The sequence below is a fragment of the Danio rerio genome, chromosome 19 (genome assembly GCF_049306965.1).
Source record: "Danio rerio strain Tuebingen ecotype United States chromosome 19, GRCz12tu, whole genome shotgun sequence".
NCBI lineage: Eukaryota > Metazoa > Chordata > Actinopteri > Cypriniformes > Danionidae > Danio > Danio rerio.
The window spans coordinates 24044626-24067496 of record NC_133194.1 but is presented as its reverse complement, the minus strand read 5'-3'; the positions used below and the strand labels follow the sequence as shown (position 1 = coordinate 24067496).

General features: G+C 33.6%; 1 long non-coding RNA gene across 1 annotated transcript in view; it reads left to right on the top strand.

Moving 5' to 3' along the window:
* The window catches only part of LOC141379072 (uncharacterized), a 51600-nt gene that overhangs the window by 15654 nt on the left and 13075 nt on the right, over nucleotides 1-22871 (top strand). The gene's annotated exons all lie outside the window — the stretch shown is intronic.

Sequence of the window (22871 nt, the reverse complement as noted above, 5' to 3'; positions counted from 1 at the left end):
TAACTTTTGACTTTTTTATCAGTTTATGGTCTCATTTTATCTGTAACACTGTACGCTATGACATCAACTTGTCTTTTACCACATAGACACCATTTTCGCGTGTAAGTAACATGGCAAAGCGATGTAAACTAGATCTCCGGCAGAAACATTGACATTAACAAATGAATAACCATTCATAAATCAACACTATTGTGCAGGTGAACTAAATGTGCTCAATGGAATGTTTTTCTGTGTAATCTTACTTTTCAATATAAATTGTGATGTACAGCAATGTGTGTGTCTGTCTGTGTTGTTTTTATGATGATATGTACTAGGGTTGGGCGATGTTGACCAATTAGGCATTGTACGATGTCTAATGTGAAACATCGAGATGGACGATGCCATCGTTGTCATAGGCGGGGGTAGGGGTTGTTGTTTAATATCAATTAATTCATAACAAATTAATTAATTGTAGCCTACCGTTTTCACTACCTGACCCACATGGTCTTTGCTTTATCCATAACCAATCCATAAATAAATAAAGTTACAAACAAATAACCACCTGTCAATCACTTTTTTCCTGCGGGACTTTGGCATGAATAGGCACAGTAATCTGTGTTGTTCTAATGGCATTTCCCATAGCTGGTGGAGAACACAAGAGTTTGGTTGGAGTTCACTGTAGTGCACACATTTTCATAGTTTTCATTGCAAAATCCTCACCGCGTGTGCGGATTTAAGAGACACTTATGCAGAATGCATCTTTACACCTAAAAGCAGCACTCAGGAACAGGCTAAAACAGCTGTTATGAGAACTTCCTGAAGTAAAAAGCTCACAATGCTCTAGAACTGAACGCGAATAATTGGTTAATATTAGCTGTTAATCACTCAGTCAATACCTTTTGCCTTCAGATGACAGGAGCTACAACTGCGAAAATGTGAAGCGCTGAAGATGAGAGAATGAAAATAACACTGACAGATTTACCTAAAGTTACAAATAATGGCACATCTTTGTAGTGATCATGTGCTGAATGTTAATCCATCATTTACACTTGTCCAAGAGTGGATAAAAGACTTCCAGTGGCATCAAGTCCGCTATGAAAATAGTGGAGAAAAATGTTTAAAAAAGATGGATTGGTTTGAGTATAAACATTACACAGGGTCTATAAAACTGAAAAACGGGGCCCCCAAATCACTAAACCAATCCAATCAAAAGCACAACATTGCACAATAAGGGCATTCATAAACACCCTTATGAAAGCTAAAATAATGAATAATAATAATAATAATAATAATAATAATAATACATTTTATTTAAAGGCTGAATGAGAGTTCGCAAGACAGATACACATGAAGTGTTTCATTCAGGACATTCTGTTTCAAAGAATTTCATCCGTTATGAAATATTTATGAAATAATATGCACTTTATGTAAAAATCAGGCTGATTACATGTAATCTGAACCCAGAATAAGTGTTTAAATGGTCATTATGCAAAGCACACAACTGTAGAATTTTGTGATCGACCAATCAGAATCAAATATTTCAAGGGTGAATTTTTAGTCATTGTGCAATGCTCAAAACCATCTGTTTTTTTTTAAATATATTTTGCGTTCAAACTGTAAAAAGGTCATATAAAGTATCTTTCTCTTTTTAATAATAAATGTGTTTATTCATTTATTCTGAATAAATAAGAAGAGCATTGAACTGTTGGGTCATTATCTAATGTTTTTTTAATTACCAGTGCTGGGAAATGTCAGTAGGTTTAAAATAAAAAAAGAAATGCTTCAAATGCATTTGGAGAATGCTTGTGAATGGGTTTGAAATATTCAGCTGGTCTCACATCGTTTGCCATTTTCACCTTCTTGAGCTTCACAAGATTGTCAGCATTTAAAGAAGTTACTAAACAGAGAGAGTGGAAGAGAGAAGTCTGACTGACAGGAATTGATTTCCTCTCTGTATCTGGAGGACAATTCGATTTAGACATTTTACATGTGTGTTTAAACACACTGAGAATGTGCTTTTGAGAATAAGGTAAAATCATGTAGTTTAAAAATGTAGAATTATTAAGATGTATTTACTTATTTGATTAAAGTTTAAAAAACATTAAGTCAGTTTTAAAATATAAATAAAAGATTCATAAAACCCACACCATTCTGTTTTATTGACCTTTTTATAAAATGTGGAAGTGTGCCCATTTTTGCAATTGTATTAAAACTTCCGATTCAGTTGCCTATGGGAGAAATGACTAGGAATAATAAACTGCCAAACTACTTGCTCTACAAACAAGAGTGTCCATAACTATACAAACAAAGCAGAATAAAATCATTTTCAACATCAAGGAGCATAACAAGCTGTTTTTAACGTTTAAAAACTAATAGAAGTGAATAAGACCGAAAGTCTGGAGCCAAAGAGATTCAAATGGCTCAAATGACTGAGATTTAATTAATTTTGAGTGTTTTTTGTAAAGTGTTTTTTCCGTTTAAATTAATGTGACTGCACTTGTCACAACACATAATTTAAAGAAATTGTTATGTTTAGAGGAAGGACTGAGATTGTTTCAACATAGGCTCATTTTAAAAACGTAGCCCTATATACATTTCTGGAGACCATGAATTATGTAGCCAGAGGTACATATGGCTGCATTTAATTTATTAAACGAACGCTACGGGGTGGTATGATGCCATTCCTTTTCGTGGTTACCAGCTGACCGCTTACCTCAGCATGGACAGCTTTCCCGCTGTAACCAGTTTGTCTAGTTAGCTCACCATGCACGTCGGCTGACTTTAAATGCAGAGAGAAGTTGACCATGGTGATGGGGTTTGAGTCCGGTGAAGAATAGTTCCAAAAAGCAGGACAAAAACAGAAGCCAAAAAAAAAAAAGAAATAAATAAATAAACAAGTAAATAGCAGGGTGAGAATGTGGTAAAATCTGAAAACGTGGTAAAAATTAGGTGAGGGCTTTTCTTTTTCTGGATTGCTTTTGAAAATTTTAGGGAAGTGGGTGAGCGGGTCAATTAATGTAATCAATACAATTGGTTGGGTTTAGGTAAGGAAAACGGTGGGTCAGTCGATCGGTCAGTCAGTCAGTCAGTTATTCAGTCAGTCAACAGCGGCCTCTGGTTTGATTATGCGAGAACAGCAGGCGTGAATGGCGCTTATGAGATAAATTTGAGATCTCAAAAAGTGTACACAGCTGTCTCTCATGGATTCACGAAAAAAAAAACTGCAAATGAAAGTACCTCCTGGGACATATTTCCTGGTCTCCAAAAATGTATGTGGATGTATGTTTTCAGAATAAGCCTGGGTTGGATTTTTGAGACTCACAATAGGCTTCTGATTCAATATCGTCACTAAAATAAATTTTCCTGCACATTTCTTCCTGTTACATTCATACATTTCAGCATACATATTGCATATTTGAACATACTAATATGTAAAGAATGCAGGGTTTCACACAATTTATGTTGTCTCAACACAAATCAATTAAATTAATGCAATAACTGTAAGTAGATTAAACGTAAAACAGTAAAGTTATCCCCAAAATATCAAGAATTGTGTTGTTTCAACTCATTTTAAATAAGTAGTTCGAGCAAGCAGCAAAAAACATTGTAGTGTATATAATGACAGTTAACTGTCAAGGAATAACTGAAAGGAATAAAAAACTGTCAAAGTACTCTATTATCTATTTATGAAAATGCAACAAAAATATAAAGACATATGAAATATTATGAGTTTGGTTTAGTTTAGTTTAGTCAGTGGTATTTTTCCTTTGGGTGGAATATGTATATATATTGTCACCTTGACATTTTTGCCCTAATTGAGTTCTAATTAAATTACAGCTTATTTACATTGTAATGTTTTTAAATGTATATTATTTATTACTTTTCCCATGTATTGTATTTTATTAATGTCTACCCCTACCCCAACCCTAAACCCAAGCATCACAGTAATGTAAAAACAGATGTGGATCTGGAGTCTTCTCTATTAGTTTAACTGCTTAACCATGTGGATGAATGATAACAGCCCACTAGTAGGCGCAGAAGGCCCCAACTGGTCCATACCTACCTGCAGATTAACACTGATAATATCCACTCAATTAAGAGATAACATTCGAAGCAAGTGTTAAAATCATTTAGAATGCAGATAGAACGCTATAATTCTGAGTTGACGATAGAGTTAAAGTCAGAATTATTAGCCCCGCTGTTTAATTTTTCCCCGATTTCTGTTTAAAGATGAGAAGATTTTTTTAAGACATTTCAAAACATAATATTTTTAAAAACTTACTTCTAATAACTGATTTATTTTATCTTTGTCATGGTGACATTAACTAATATTTTAGTAGATGTTTTTCAAGCAACTTCAATACAGCTTAAAGTAAATTTAAAGGTTTAACCAGTTTAATAAGGTTATCTAAGCAGGTTAGGGTAATTTGTTAAGTCATTGTATAACAATGGTTTGTTCTGTAGAATATCAATATATATATATATATATATATATATATATATATATATATATATATATATATATATATATATATATATATATAGCTTAAAAGGGCTAATAATTTTGATCTTAAAACGATTATTAAAAAAAAAATTAAAAACTGCTTTCATTCGCCCAAAATAAAACAAATGAGACTTTCTCCAGAAGTCAAAATATTATTAGACATTCTGTGAAAATGTCCTTGCTCTGTAAAAACATCATTTTGAAAATATTTTAAAAAGAAAAAAAAAAATTCAAAGAAGGGCTAATAATTTTACTTCTACTGTATATACAGACACGTTTTATATAAAAAGTTTTTTTAAACTACTATTAAAAAACAACAACATTAAATGCAGCCTTTTCCTTTTGTCTCACATGATAATGCAACTTAACTTATAAATTGTGTGGATATAACATAGAAAAAAATATTAAGTTGTGACTTATAAAACCATTTGATTCATATAGGCCCATAATGCACAACAAAAAGAATACAGCTTGACTACATGATTCAGCTCAACTTGAAACTACAATTTGATGAACATTTCATTACTATCTACAACTAAAATTATCAATCCAGAAGAAAACTTTTTTGGTTTGTTTTAGATCCCTCTCTCAGACTGCGCAGAAAAAAGAGAAATTATTTCAATCCTAAAACGCACCATGTAATACAGTTAAACCAAAAAGATAAACGAACGAGACATATTGCGAACAATAAAACACCCTGCCTGCAGACCACAGGTGAAGAATATACATGTCTTGAGAACAACAACAACACACACGCACACTCATAAACACACACACACAAAGAAAAAAGCAAAAGATTTCAGTGTGAACACCAACACCATATTTTGGCATTCTACATGTGTGAATTGTCTGTCCCATCTCGCTGTCTCGAGGGACAACAGGACAGGTGGCCATCATAACCGAAACAGATGCTGAAGAGAAGCAGTGCTGATGAGATTATCTGGCTACCGAGAGAAAAGGAAAGTGGAGATGAAGTCAGCACTTTTTCTCCTACTTCATACGCGGTCAAGGCCGCCATGTTGAGGCACGTGTAAACCCTCGCTCCCTTGTGACAAAACGAGAAAAATAGCTCTCGGCTAAATGCGCGTTTCTTTTCTTTCTTTTTTTTTCCTTCATCTTGGAAGAAGGGATTTGGCTTCTTTTTTTGTCTGTTTAACATACGAGGGTGTTTCTCCAGCATAAAAGGCTGTTTCTGAGAGGAGTTATGAGAGGAGGCAACACTGAATAGATCGTTTGCACCATAAAATGTCTCCTTTGTTTGAATGGAAGGCTAACAACAATGCAAAGCACAACAGAACAAAGTGAGGTATTTTCTTCGTCTGATGAGGAGAGGGATTGTACTGAGAAAAAAGAGAGAGAGAGAAAGATTTCTATAGCAACACAGGATTCAGAACCTTAAAGTCTTATTTTTCAGCACGAAGCTGAACTTGATTACACAATGAAAGGTGCTAATTTAAGAGGTGAATTTACATGCTAACAATCCTTCCATTCAGTGATCGCGATTCAGATGATCTATATCTCATTCGAGCTGAATGGCATGAAACAAAAGAGATGCACAATAGTGTATGATGTCGCGTAGACTAATGGGATTTATTTTCAAAGGAGCAAAAAAAGCACAATGCTGCTTGTTTTTTAGCGTAACCTCACGTGTGGAAGTAAAGTTAGTCTCGGTTTTTCGGATAACTGAGGTTTTTGTGCATGGTAATTTAAATGACATATTGCAATTCAGAATATTGGATCTATCATGAAATGAACTGCACAGAGATCCAGATTCAGTTTATATTTACATTCATGTTTTTAATCATATTGTTTAAAAACAAACATGCATGAAGATTTGACGTATAACTGTAACACTGTTACTTTGACTGTAACTGTAACAGCTCTTTGTTAATGCAAAGTGAAGATGTAAAACTGCCTTAAATGTTGTGCGAACGTTTATAAATTAGACTGAACATGTTATCTACAGATAACATGCATAACTTACCACTTTAGAATTATAAGGTTCTATCTGACACTTTTTTGTCAAATTTGAGTTATTCACATATTCATATTAAATGACAACTTTACATTGTGCAAGTTTTTTTTAGAAGATGTTTACATTTTACGACTTTTTATTTAAAAAACAAATTTATTTTTACTCTAGCTTGGCTCTGGAAAGTTATTTCTGTGAGTCAATCAGCATTTCGAATGCACGCATTAGGACCAATCAGGATCAGTTTTCTTTGTCATTCCGCGGGACTGCTCCATTAACAGCGGGAATGAACTTATTTGACTAAATAATGCTGCACCACACAAAATTGAGCAGAAACCTGAAAGTAAAAAGATGTGTGTCAATGTGGTGATTTAGAAGCATTTTTGACATTGAGATGAAATGTTCAATTTTACATTGTTGAAAAAGAAACAGTTACATAAAAAATGTAATATATTAAATGTAAAATATATTTCTATTTGTGATATATATTCAGTGAAACATTTTTCAGTGTTTATTAAACTCATTTTTTCATTGTCTGTTTTCTTTAAATTTGAAATTAAGCCTTGAAGGACAAATACTAAATCATAGGTTATACAATTCAACAAATATAATTCAGTAATTCATATAAAGTGTACAATTTATATTAGTTACAAAAAATTAACAGCTGCACTGGACAAAATAATTAGCACAGCCTTGTATGCTTAATTTGAACAAGAAACAATATTCATATAGACATGAATAAATGTTATAGAAAAAAAAAACTTTTTATGTAAAAAAAGCATGTCTGTAGCCAATCGATATATATATATATATATATATATATATATATATATATAGTTGAAGTCAGAATTATTAGCCCCCCTGAATTATTAGCGACCATGTTTATTTTTTTTCACTAATTTCTGTTTAATGGAGGAAAGATTGTTTCAGCACATTTCTAAGCATATTAGTTTAAAAAAAATATTTCTAATAACTGATTTATTTTATCTTTGCCATGATGACAGTAAATAATATTTTATTTGGTATTTTTCAAAACACTTTTATACAGCTTAAAGTAACATTTAAAGGCTTAACTGGGTCAATAAGGTTAACTAGGCAGGTTAGGGTAATTAGGCCAGTTATTGTATATTGATGGTTTGATCTGTAGAAAAAAAATAGCTTAAATGGGCTAATAACTTTGTCCCAAAAATGGGTTTTAAAAAATTAATAACTACTTTTATTCTAGCCGAAATAAAACAAATAAGACTTTCTTCAGAAGAAAAAAACAATATTATCAGACATACTGTAAAAATTTCCTTGCTCTGTTTAAAACTATTTAGGAAATATTTAAAAGAGAAAAATAACATCAAAAGGGGGCTAATAATTCTGTATATATTTTGATTGGCTACAGACATGCTTAATTGCTCTAACTTGCCTAGTTAACCTAATTAACTTAATTAAACCTTTAAATTACACTTTAAGCTGAATACTAGTATCTTTAAAAAAATATCAAGTAAAATATTATGCACTGATAACAAGACAAAAAATAAATAAATCAGTTATCACAAATAAGTTATTAAAACTATTATGTTTGGAAATGTGTTAAAAAATTTCTGTAAAACAAAACTTGGAGTATGAAAAATAAAATAATTGTTCTTTGCTCTGCATTTTTTTTTTTGCATATTTTCCTAACTATGCTAGTTAAAATGATACAAAAAAAATGTTATTAAATGAATAAACTTAAACATAAAAATAAATAAATGCCAAATGCTTGATATATGCTATTTCACCAATAGTTGACAATAATATAACATTTTCATTCTTTAATTAAAATTCCAAGTGAGCCAAATAAACTAAAAATAACATATAACAATTAATAGATACACAATATAAAATTGTATAAACATAATAAACAACAACAACAACAAAAATATTAAATGGCGGTTCATTCTACTGTGGCAACCACTGATAAATCAGGGACTAAGTCGAAGGAAAATAAATGAATGAAAAACATTTTATGTAAAACAAATATTAACAAAAGGCATTATAATATGTATTTTTACAAAGCATTAAAATAAATCATAAATTTGATTGTTACATTACTCCTTTACACCTTACACTACATTACACATCCTTCGGTTTTTAAACTTACAAAGTATAGAACATTAAATTATTTTTATACAACAATTAATTGTTTGTCATATTGATAAACCTTATGTACTGTTGAGGAAGTTTTCATCCTCTTTGGGATGATTTTGAGTCTTAATTTTGTCACCTTGGAATTATAAGGTTCTATCTACGTTCTGAATAATTTTGAGATATTGAGCTTCAAGGTTTTTGCATTCCATAGCAAACAGTATGTGTGTGACATTTGTTTTTTAAATAAAAAGTCTTAAAATGTAAACAACTTATAAAAAAAAAAAAAATCCAATAATGTAAATAAGTTGTCATTTAATAAGAATATGTCAATAAATCAATTTTGACAAAAACGTCAGATAAAACCTTATAATTGTAAGGTGACGATTTGGCCATAACTGTTTCTGTGTTTCATCTAGCAGAATGATTTTTGGTGATAAATCTTATTTTGAGAAAATGCTTTGAAAAAACAAAAAAAAAAATAAATAAATAAAATCTCAACGATACCCTACAAAAAGGGTAGTAAATTTGAACATTGCACAAGGGTTGAATAATGTCATGTTTTAACTAAAACTAAAAACTATTAATTAATATAAACTAAATATTAAAATGAAATGAATAAGTAATTGAAATTTAATAATACCTAAGCACTTTAAAGGTAACATTTTTTCTCCTTCTCCCTCTGATTTCATTTATTCATTTTCCTTCGGCTTAGTGTCTGATATATCAGAGGTCACTACAGCAGAATGAACCGCCAATTATTCCATCATATATTTTATGCAGTGCAGTGGATGCCCATCTAGCCAACTGATTTCATTTAAAATGAATTCTTTTTTTTACGCTTTATTTTATATATTTTAAAACACCAGAAATAAAACTGATTCAGAACAAAATCATTATTGTCTTAAAAACTAATATAAAAAAAACATACTAAAAATAACACCTAATCACAATAAAAAAGATACAATAACACTTGAAAACCCTCGCACAATTGAAGCATACAGTAGCGATCTGAGACACCCTGCCAGAGCATCTACTATGCGAGTTCTGCATTGTTTTCTCTGTGCATCAGTGTTGTTTTGCAGCTTTGCTGGGCTGTAGTCTGTGCTGATGAATTAGGAGAGCTGTAGGCTGCCGTTAGAGAGGAATGCAGCAGAGGTGATGAATATTAGTGTCTTCTCTGCTGTTAAGTTTGAATTAATCATCTCACGGCTGGTGAGCAGAGCCACAGTCCAGCGGCTCCAGCGCTTCAGTCCCACAAAGACAATGTATTGCATCAGTCCAGCATGGTACACTGCACCCCTAAATGTTTGCTTCCCTCTTTTCCTTTTTCGGACAAAAAGGAAAGAAACACAATGATGCAGAGTATGGCAAGCCACTGTGACTTTTATTCATTCACAGTATTTGAATTCTTGACATCAACAGTTACAGTTTCTGTAAATTCTTGATATCAGGAATGGTGCTGTAAGTGTAAATACAGTATTTTGCTGTAATTTATTTACAGTGAGTTACTACTAAACATATGCTAGTAAGCTAGTGTATATTCTACTGGAAATTATTGATTTTTTTTTTAATTATGATTTTTCATAACATAAAAGATGTTAACAATTGATACCAATAATGTCATCATTGCTTACAGAAATATTTAAACTGGTAAGTCTGGTCTATAATTGTCAACCCAGGCTCATTCTGAAAATGTACCCCTGTATACATTTCTAGAGAATGACAAATATGGGTCAGGAGGTAAATTTTTTTGCAGTCTTTGTTTTTGCAATTTAACTGGAGGCCACTGTGTATGCAAGTGCCATTTGCGCCTGCCCATCTCTTGTAAATCCACCAGAGGTCACTGTCGACTGACTGACTGACTCGTGGTTCATGGCAAAAATGTGGGTAAAAAACATATGCGCATAACTGAGTAGGATAAACTTTTTATTCCATAAGCAATGATGCGCATAGACTACGATGAAAACACTTTTAAACCAGCAGGCTGAGCACACTGTAACACATTAAAAATGTTTTTTTGGTGATTTTAAAACGCCATAACCATTTCAGTATTAGGGTTGTTAATTATCAATTACCTCCAGAACTGTTAAGAGCGTCTGTGCTCTGCATCTAATGCCTTTAAACGCCACCATGTTTATTGTACGTCGGCATGCTGTCTTCTGAGGAGCATGCTGTCTTCTACGTCAATCTTTTCTTTATTTAATAAATAATAAAGAAAAGAATAATGGAGCTTCTCCAACCACAGCAAATTCCATTTTTACTTTTGATATTTGGCACTAGTTAATTAGTAAGTGACAATTTTGTTCTCCTTGACTGTTTGGAAAACACTGCTTTATTTGCATGTATTATATGCAATATTCCAGTTTCGCGCAGAAATTTAATTTGTATCTTTGGATGGAAAAATAGCTACTGACATTTGTTTAGGCCACCTTCTCGTCACGTAAATGAGAACCATTTGGTGTCGATATGTGGCTGTAAAATTATGACATTTTGGGTAATATATTTAGCAATTTTTGGGGTGTAACTTTTTCTAAAGTAGATAGTCAAAACTATTTTATTTGCATTACACTATGAACACATTTATGAGTGCGTAACACAGCTCCTAGCCCTAAACCTAAACAAATTGTTTATATTTGATTATTTCTTACATCTTAATTGTATGGTTCCTTGTTGTTTGTAGATTTTAAGCCCTAATAATTTCACAAATTGCTTAATTAACATTAAAAGAAACATTATTTGAATGCCGTTAGCAAGAGTTACTTTCAAAACAACTGTAAGTTAGAGAATGTTATTATTAGCAATAACGAAAAACAAAAACTTTCCTTTCAACATCGCTGACTCTAAACAGGAAGCAGCCAGATTTGTTTATTTTTGGGGTCCCCCGACATATTTCTATTATGGTCTGCACTATTTGCAACATGTTTCTATGTGTTTCTATGTGTTTTAAGTTGATGTTTTATCCAACATAGGCTCATTCGGAAAACGTTGCGCTAAAGTAGATGGAGATCACAAAGTATGTAGTCAGAACTATGTATGGTTGCATTTCATCTTTAAAACGAATGCTACGTGGTGGTAAGATGCTGTTCCTTTTCTCGCTTACCAGCTGACTGCTTACCTGCATGTGGACGGCTTTCCCGCTGCTACCAGTTTGGTGCTTTTTAAAAGGCTGGGGGATTGGTCGGTTGGTCAGTCAGTCAGTTAGTTAATAGACAACGGCCTCTGGTGGATTTATGCAAGGAGAGCATGCGCAAATGGCACTCGTGAGAGAAATTTGATATCTGAAAACCCGTACACAGTGGTCTCTGGCGAATTCATGAAAACAAAAAAATGCAAAAAACGTAGCTCCTGGGACGTATTTTGCTCTCTCTAGAAATATATATATAGGGGTACGTAATCAGAATGAGCCTGGGTTGGTTTTATCAGTTTGGTACTGTTTTGTTTCCATATGTACTTACATTTTATTAACTTGCAGCGTGTTTGAGCTCTCTCAGGCACTGTACAACTGTTATTTGAGATATTATTTGCAGGATAATGCAAAAGTGCTCATTGTAACTAGTAGCATTCTAATTATAATTTTAAGAATGGCCATTTCACCTAGTAAAAACTGAATCATCCACATCAACACTGCACGTCCTGTGCTTGAAAAAACTCGAAACGGCTTGCCACACACAGAAGGCCCACACAAGAGAAATAGCTTGTAGATGCTCTTCGCAGTTTATCATCTTGCTCTCGCTTTCGGAGGATTGTTAGAGGGGGGAAACTGAGATCAGGAGCCTTCTAGCCATGAATGTCCAATTTGGAGAGCGCTTGCTTGTACGTACTGATGACTACAAAATACTAGCAGCTGTTCTCACACCATTTCCTCCCTATTGGCTTTTTCCAGCTCTTCCCTTTCTCTCTCTCTCTCCCTCTCCCCTCCAGCGCTCTGCGGTGATAGATAGACATATGTCTGCGACACCAAAGTGCCTATCTGGCCCTGGTGTGTCAGCTCACCTTTATCAAAGCATGCACAGGTATATCCAGCTGCCATGGCTCATTACACCAGTGCCGCGTGCCTGAAATGTTTGAGCTGCTTCTGTCGCGGCCCACCTTTCCTCCCCCCCTGTGCTCTACTAACTTTGTAGCGGCCAGGCTAAAGGAGACAATTGAACGCAGGCCATTAGACGGCGCGGGTGAGTGATGGATGTTAGCACAGGCGCTCCGGCTGAGGGCAGGTGATCGGCGCTAACGAGGGAGCCATCAGGCCCCACTTCTGACAGATGGGGACGGGGGCCTGTAATATTGGCAGGCGATTGACAGTGAGCACGGTGATTAGCGTCGCTTAAAGCACAACGCTAACCCCCCACACCCACCCCTTATACCTCTCATAGCTTTTGCCCCTCCTGGAGAGCAGACTGACCGCTGCATGACACCCGCTGATTGTATTGACTAAGGGACAAAAGGACATGATAGGAGAAGGATTGCAGTGGGAAATTTTCAATGATTGGTTTTAAATAAGATAAAATAAAACAAAATAAATTGAAATAAATGAGGAATGATTTAATATATTCATTAAATATATATATACATTCATTCATTCATTTTCTTGTCGGCTTAGTCCCTTCATTAATCTGGGGTCGCCACAGCGGAATGAAACGCCAACTTATCTAGCATATGTTTTACACAGCGAATGCCCTTCCAGCTGCAACTCATTACTGGGAAACACATACACACTCATTCACACATTCATACACTACGGTCAATTATAGCATACCTAATTCACCTGTACCACATCTTGGACTTTTGTGGAAAAGCAGAGCACCTGGAGGAAACCAACACAAACAAGGGGAGAACATGCAAACTCCACACAGAAATGCCAACTGACCCAGGCGAGGCTCGAACCAGTGACCTTCTTGCTGTGAGGTGAACGTGCTATCCACTGCGCCACCGCTTAAATTAGATTAAATATACAAATCTAAATAATAATAAAAATAATACTGAAGAAAAGAAAATGAATGAATAAATAAATGAATAAATATTAATAATAATAAAGCACACTGCTGAATTTTAGGACCCTGTCAGTGATAACATCATAACTCCTGTTAACAATTTTGAATAAAACATTTTTTAAGAAAATGTAAAAAAAAATATTGCATCTTATTATTTAAATACTTTATAATTAAAATGTAAAAAATATGGTATTTCAAAATGAATTAAATACTACTACTACTGATAATAATAATAATAATAATAATAATAATAATAAACAAATAAAACCTGAATGCTGTTTAAATATCATAAACAGTACATTTTGTCAGCTTAAAAAATATTGATATAATTAGGAAAGTGTTAACCACAGATTTATGTAAAATCATCAAACTTCAGCGTAACACTTTATAACAACACACTATGAATCATTTATTTAGCAATAGCATACACTGTAGTTAATTCATTACCTGTTAAAAAATAACTGTACACTAATAGATGTTAGTAAGCAGTTTATAAATACAGATACAAATGCTTTACTCTTGACTAAAGTTGAAGTCAGAATAATTTGCCCTCCTTTGATTTTTTTTCTTTTTTAAATATTTCCCAAATTATGTTTAACAGAGCAAGGAAATTTTCACAGTATAATAGTTTTTTTTTTTTTTTTCTGAAGAAAGTCTTATGTGTTTTATTTTGGCTAGAATAAAAGCAGTTTTTAAACAGGTTAAAAATGTTTTGCCACCTTTAGTTATTTATTTATTTAGTCTACAGAACAAACTATTGTTATACAATAACTTCCCTAATTACCCTAACCTGCCTAGTTAAGCTAAATAACCTAGTTAAGCCTTTAAATGTCACTTTAAGCTGTATAGATGTGTCTTGAAAAATATCTAGTCAAATAAAATTTACTGTCATCATGGCAAAGATAAAAGAAATCAGTTATTAGAAATGAGTTATTCTAACTATTATGTTTAAAAATGTGTTGAGAAAAATCTTTCTTTTAAACGGAAATTGGGTAAAAAATTAAGGGGGCTAATAATTCTGACTTCAACTGTATAAAATGTGCTTAATAATTGTATTTTCATACTTTGTTATTTTTTTTTATTATTACTAAATTAAGTATTGCATTATTTACAAACCAGTTATTTGAGAGTAGTTGGTGTTTTTTATAGGTCATTCAATAAATTATTTAAATTATTATTGATCTTATTATTCAGCCATATAATAATAGTTATATTGTAATATGTTAATTGTATGTTAATAAATGCTTTATTAACTCAATTTCATAACTTTCTGTGACCTAATCTAAAGTGAGGACTATTTATGCTTTTTAAATGCCTTATAAATGACAATTAAAGGCTCAGTTATATTTTAATCAAGAAAAAAGAGAGAAAAAAATACTTTATCAATTTCTATTCCTTTAAAGATACACAAATAAAACACAATTTAAACATCGCTAAATAACATTGAAATGTTGTATCATAATATCTTGTTAACTTATTTTAATGTTGTTGTTTTATCCAATTTTTTGTTATATTTTGTTATATTTATATATGTATTGCTCATTTGCGGAGCCTCTAATTGTCATTTATTAGGGATTTATAAAGCATAAATAGTCCTTACCTTAGATAAGGTCACAAAACTGGATGAACTTTCTTAAAGGGATGGTTCACTACGACATCATATTTTAAACTTTAGTTGTTGCGTAATGTAGCTGTGTGAACATAAACAATGTCTTTAAATCTAAGATGCTTAAAGTTCAATGTAAAGGGAGACATTAGCTGCGTCCCAAATGGCACACTATACACTATGCACTCATGCACTATGTACTTATGCATTTACACACTCAACAGGATAGTATATGTATGTACTGTTGTCCCAAATGGCACACTAATGTTTTTTTTTACTAAGCGGAAATTCAAACCGTTTCCCTGATGACGGTTGCCAAATCAGTGAAATAAACAACTGAATTATCAAATAATACATGCCGTAAGTACTGCCGTATTCACCATCGGGAGGCGCTATAATCACTCTCGTAGGAGAATTTTGCTTTCACCATCCACAATAAATAAAGTTATTCAACATGTGCTTCCGATAGCTCCGCCCCTTCCGTTACGTAAGCAAACCTGCGTTCGTTGAGGCGTGAAGTGTCCATCATTATACACTTCATTTTAGCGGCTGAATGAGTGCATCATCTGGGTAATTAAAGTGCACTTATTATTTTTAGAATTTTCAGTGTGAACACACTACTTACACTATTCATACTATAAAATGGCGTAGAATAGTGCATAAGTATGCGATTTGGGACGCAGCTATTGGCTTTAACAGAGTTAGCTTAGCAAAGCCTACACCGAAGGAAGTTTGGGGACTACAAAAAAAACATCCGGGTTAATAATGTCATAAACCCTTCAGGTTACGCACATACACCCCTTGCAGTGAAGGGGTGTGGCCAGAGGCGATGTAATGTTATAAAAGAGACAGCAAAAATCACAGCACATTATAGCTGACCAAACAGAGCCTCTTGAGGGCGGGCCTTCCGAGGAACTAGGAAATATGAAAGTCGTTTTCAGGTTAGCAGAGAAGCTATATATAATGAAGCATGAGCACACGTTGCTTTGCATCTTTTAAACACAACCAAGCCTTAATTGTATTTCTGAAACTCATTAGTTATAGCAAGAAAGGCAATGAGAACCTATACTGTGTGTACTTTATCGTTACAGATATAATTTCTAGTATTTAATAAGTTAAGCCGTAGAAAATAGTTTTATTTGATATTGTTTGGGATATGTTACAGCTTGGAGGTTCAACAAACAATTATCAAGGAATTAATAAGAAATTAAAATTTAATTAGTTTCATGCACAAAACCTTGAGATCTCCAGCTGCACATTATGACGCACAGACATCAAGAATCAGGATATGAACCTCAACCATCGTTGCTAAAAAAGCTGCTTAATTCATTCATTCAGTAATATCAGAGTAGATTTGTTTTGTTTGTTATTGTTTTGTTTTGGATTGATTTTTATTTATTGTTTGTCACCATTGTTGAGACTCAAAGACTAATTGTTGATGTCTGTGTGTTTTAAGTTCTGCCATAAATCAAACATTCTCATCGTGAATGTTGTTTTTAGACCTGTTAAACAGCCATTGACTGCTGTAGGTCACGTGGTTTCATTTACATATGGTATTCATTTCTCACTTATAACTAACAAGATATTCAATGAGTGCACAAGATTGCTTTTTGCAATATTAATCTTATCAGACTTTTTTTTCATGCTATACTAATAGTGTGATTAACACAATAAATTATAGCAACCAAAATAAAAACTAGTGTTACGGACATTAATGGACATTAAAAACTAGTGTTACAAACTAGAACAAATAGTTGAAGAGACCAACTAAAGCAGACTCTGTCCTCCATCATGGTGACTTCAAATGAACAACAAAAATTTAATTAAAGGGTCACAAAACACCAAAACACATTTTTTTGAGCTGTTGACAGTCATATTTGTGTCCGACGGTGCTAAAAAATTAAGACACATATATTACACTAAAAAGTGAAAGTTGGTTGTTTTTGTGTTATTTCGAGCAAATTCGTACTTCCAGTTTCCAGTTTAGGATTTTCGCTGCATTTTCTGACAGGAATAACACACATGGCTTTCTGACGCTACCTACAGAGTGCATCTAAGTTACCAAGAAATGCAGAGGTTTTTTTTTTTTTTTTCTCATTCGCCTTGCGGTATCAAACATTGCATGAAAAATACACGTTTAGAGCAGTTCCTCGAATCAAATATCTCATTTGTCACGAGGGGCATGAGTGAATTCCCTGAATGAAAGAGCCAAACTGCAGTTAAAGTCCACTATTTAATAATTTGTCAAATAATTTGATTACTGATGTTCATGTCAGTCTTTCCCCCCTGTGTGTGTGTGTGTGTGTGTGTGTGTGTGTGTGTGTGTGTGTGTGTGTGTGCGTGTGCGTGTGTGTGTGTGTGTGTGTGTTTTGAAAATCAGCGCGTGCCCAAATCGACACTCCCATTTTTGTGCAAATTTTTTACAGACCATCTCTCTATTGCTCCTCCGACACTCCCCCTGTACAGAGCTGGACACGCCCACTTTTCTGACTTTTTCTTCCAAAGTAGAGGTGTGAAAACATCCTGCCGAAACAAGAGGGTTTCATGGCCCTTTAAGAGCTTTTGTTTATGTGACAAAAATAAAGTCAGTAATAAGTGAAGCTCTTGATGTTTGTGAAGTTGTTTAATGATCTCTGCTGAGATCTTGAGAAATTACATTTTAATTGTGTAATTTGTTTTATATTAATTCATTATTATTTTCTTTAAAGTTTTATTCTCAGTTGATTTCATCTTTGGTTTTGGCTGTAATTTGTGCTTCTCTTTCCTTCAGTGATTCTGCTTGTTAACAGTTGTTTATCAATAATTCTCAATCCTCCTTTAATTAGATACTTAATTATCTCATTAACTTCATTACTGTCTGAGTGTTCAACCCTCTGTATTGAGGACACTAGTCAGGATTTTGCTCTGGGACTTGAGAGGTTAAATGTGTTTGATGAAGACTACAGACTGTAGAATGTATTTTTAATAAATAAAAAAAAAATTCTGTGAACTGAATTTATGAATGTAAAATGTTGAAAACAGTAGAATACTGGCAACCACAGCTGCCGGTATTTTACCATAAAATCAAGAAAAAAAAACAGCAAAATATTGTAAAACGTTTGTTGTGTCACCATTGCGGAGGATAGTAGCATCTGGGTGCAAGACCAAGATGAACTAAGACTTTGTTAAAAGGCAACTGTGTAGTTAATGCATTGAAAATCTGTTTGCTAATTGTAAACACACATGATCACATTAGTGCATTTAATGACTTTACATTTTTATGCACTAAGCTACGTTTTTGAGAACTGAACAATGTATCAGTTGATGAAATACGATTATTTTCTGTAAATTTTAACAGTTCTATAAACTTCCGTATTTTTTTCATAAATTTAACAGATTTTTTTTAACAGTGCAGATTTATGTAAAGTCAGAAAACTGCTACAATGCCCCCTCTAAATATGCCCTGAACTCATTTTTCTCTATCTTTTCCATGTGTGTTGACAATCCATCCATTACTCTCATGTGCTAGGTCTCCAAAACTCCTTTACCCATCCGATTATCTGTCCATCCATCATCTGCTCTCCGAAATTGTATCAAAACAATGAGGCAATAATGATCTAAACCCTCAGCTAGTGTGGTGGACCCACTACAATGAGCCCGGCACTAACGTTCATGGCCCGCGGACACGTAGATCTATAATAAATCCTTCAGCGCTAGTGTGCTGTTCTGTAGGAGCTGGTTCACCTTGTTAAGAGCTAACAAACAGCCTTGGGCCTCCTGGTTAGCTGCACAACTCCATTAGTCATCTGATGAAGAGCCCATGTCTGATACCAGCACAACAGCAAGGCAACCACTCCATCTTTACCTGCGAGAGAAGCCGTCAGTTATGGCCATGCTAAAGCGTTTTCAATGGTTAGCATTTCAAATGTGAAGCATAAACACACTACGGGTGCTAACAACCTGCAGTTAATGCTAAAATGCTAATAAATGCTAACTTTTTTTTAGACATGGCAGTTATATGGGGTTTTTGATAAAAACACACAACATTTGCTTCTCTACAGTTACTTATACAGTTTATCACCAATATAGTTTTTGACTCTCAAATATAAAGTTGAGAAATGCTGGAATGCTGAAAACCCCATTTTATTTTGTTTCAGTGGACCAAAATTCAGACATTTAAGGTATTGATGTCTAGCTATTCTTAGCTAACATATTGCTTTAAGCCCCATCCCCCTAGGTGCTGTTACTAATGCTGTCTTTTAGTAACAGAATAACTTGTTCTAAGATGTTTTTGATACATTTTGAACAAGAAAGGACAAACACTTATTGAGGATATGGTGGATATAATATTAATCATGATATCTAAATAACAAATTAACAACACTGACTTGTATCGCAGGGTAGGCTAATATTAAATTAATTCAACTCCCTTTGTTAGTGACATTTACATTTAACTACAATAGCTAACAAGCTAGTTAACTTTCCAAGCTGAAAAAAAGAGATTAAACAATGCTAAGCTATTTGGTTGGTTTTAAGCTATTTGGTCAACCTGGGGTCCGTTCTTCGTACCTCGCTTAAATGATCTAAGATGATTTGTCAGATCCTGGATCTTTTAATCTTGATAACTGATCTCTCGCTAATTTGGTTCTTCAAACAAGTTCGCGAATCAGATTAGAATGTCTGGATGAACTGATCTGAGATCGCTGCGTTTGTTGTTAAGGACAGATCTATCGATCCTCGAAATCATGATCAGCAATGCAACGATTGGCTGACGGCACAGCAGCGTAATGACATCATCTGATTAATATTCAATTATCCATGTGAGCAAAATTACATAAAATTAGCAGTAAACGGCTTGTTAAATATGACACGCAGTAACTTCACATTTGTTGTGAGCTGCAGGCTTTACACTTTCATGTGTCAAGACAAGAGTATTCATCATGTATTTCAATGCAAATCAATGTATTTATTTCTTAATTTAGAAAAGATTTTCTTTATTATAGTAGCCGTTTTTTAAATCGGTGTAAAGAATAACTGGTTGTTTCCAAAAGCATTTTGATATTGGTAAAGGCGTCTGCAACTTTTGTGAAGCATCACTGGCATATTAACTGTCAAAACATGTTTATGACTGCATAAATGTATTATTGCTTTTAAAAAAGTCACATATAGTGCATTTCTATTATACACAATTTGTACTAAAGCGATCTAAAAAGTTCATATCAATAAGTTTTCTCTTTGCACCACCAGGTGGCAGTCTTTGTATTTCATTTCGAGGGTGCAGATTGCATACGTTTTATTAATATGTATAACTTTATTTATTTTATTTATTACTATAACTTTTATATATATAGTTAAAAAATATTTACTATTTTCCCAAGTGTATATAACTACTACTGTAAGAAAATATCAGAACTCGGTACATACTTTCTGTATTATCTTTGCTTGAACTGAGCCGATCTAATCCTGTTTATATGATTTGAACCTGCTCCCGATCAGGTTTGACCTAGCAGATCTGTTGCCATGACAACAACTCTCGGATCAGCTTTGAAGAACGAAACGATCCTGGATCGTGTCAAATCGTCAATATCCAAATCCAGCTAACTGAGTAATCCACGTACGAAGAACGGACCCCAGGGGTGCGTTTCCCAAGCAATGACGTAACTTGCTGATGAACTATCATAGTTCGATGCAGAGTTTGGGAAAAGAACGTTGTAGTGATGAGTGTTTTCCAAAACCCTTTTGCAGATCCATCGTTTGAACCATGTTAGATATAATGTAAACTACCATAATGTAACAATATAATGTAACAACCATAATGATGCTCTAAACGGGGAGGTAACAACCTTTTTATTAGAAAAGAACCTCCTAATTTATTTGTGCAACTTATATTTTTTTATATAAAAACACAATAAATGTTAAAGCAGTTAGAAAATAAGCATACTATCATCTCAAAAACATTGCAGGAATTGTTTCCAGCTTTGTTTTCAGTGAGGACTTCGAGAAACATGTTCATGCTTTTATCAGCAGCAGGGTGGATTACTGTAACAGCCTCTTCACTGGCCTTCCCAAAAAGACAGCTAGACTGTTGCAGCTCATCCAGAATGCTGCAGCCAGAGCACAAAAAGAGCACAGAATCAGAGCACATCACACCTGTCCTCAGGTCTTTACTCCCAGCTACTTTTGGAATAGATTTTAAAATAATGTTACTTGTCTATAAATCACTAAATGGCCTTGGACCTCAATACATTACAGATTTGCTCACTGAATACAAACCCAACAGATCACTCAGATCATTAAGATCAAATGAACTAGACATTCCAAGAATTCAGTCACAGCAGGGTGAATCTGCTTTCTGCTACCATGCCCCTCGCTGCTGGAATCAGCTTCCAGAATTGATCAGATGTGCTCCCACATTAGGCACATTCAAATCACGACTGATAACACATCTGTTTAGCTGTGCCTTCACTGAATAAGCACTGTGCTACGTATGACATATCGCACTATTAGGTCTTTCTTTTTTTTCATTCTTTTAACACATTTTAATCTGTTTTTAATAATTTTATTGTTTGTTCTTTTTTATTTATTTATTATTATGTAAAAAAAAAACTTTGAATTACCACTGTGTATAAAATGTGCTATATAAATAAACTTGCATTGCCTTGCCTTAAAAAAAATCCAATTATAGTTTTGCTAAAAAATGCACTCATGTTCCATATTAGTTGAAATAAATATAAATGGCAGATATAGGGCCTATGTTTCCTTTACAAATATTATTGAGAATATTACATGTTCTATTCAATTAAAATAAAATTACTTACAAAAGCTAACACATATTCTAATATTATATATAAATCTTATGAATAAATAAATAATGAGGCTATTTTTTTATAATTTGGTATATTATTTATTAGGTAATGAAAACAATTCTACTTTAATAATAACATTAATAATATTAATGATGATGAAGATGGTGATGATGATGATTATTATTATAATTATTATTGTTATCAATATTATTATAATTAAGTGTCATTTTTTTTGCCGTTTTGTTTTTTGCTATTTTTTTTTTTTTTTTTTTTTTTTACAAGCTTTGGAGCTTTTGGAGCTGGTCTCCAAGCCTTACCAGCTAAGACCAGCCTATAAGTGACCCAAAACAGCTTGTAAATGGCAAAAGAAAACTATCTAAAACTCTCTAAAACCAGCCTGGGGTGCATTTACGAAAACCATCGTTAGCCAACTAAGGTCACAAGTTGCGTTTTTACAAACATAGTGGCCAAACCCCATCCAAAATAAACCTGGAAGTGACTAAACCCTCTCAAAAACCAGCCTGGTCAACCAGTTAAAACCATTCAAACAGCTTAGAGCTATTCGCTTTTTCAGTAGGGCTAACTATCTAACTTAACTTAATGGACATTAAATAACTTTAAGTGACATTAGGCAAGGCAAGGCATATTTTTTATACAACACATTTTATACACAATGATGATTCAAAGTGCTTTACATTAACAAGAATGAAAGTGATCATTCAGTAAAAGCAGAGCTAAACAGATGCGTTTTAAGTCTTTATTTGAGTGTGCCTAATGTTGGAGCACATCTGATCATTTCTGAAAGCTGATTCCAGCAGTGGGAGGCACACAGCAGTAGCTGAAGGTGGATTCACACTTCTTTAACTGAACTCATGGCTTTTCTGGTTCTGGTCAGAATCCTAGCCACAGCGTTCTGGAT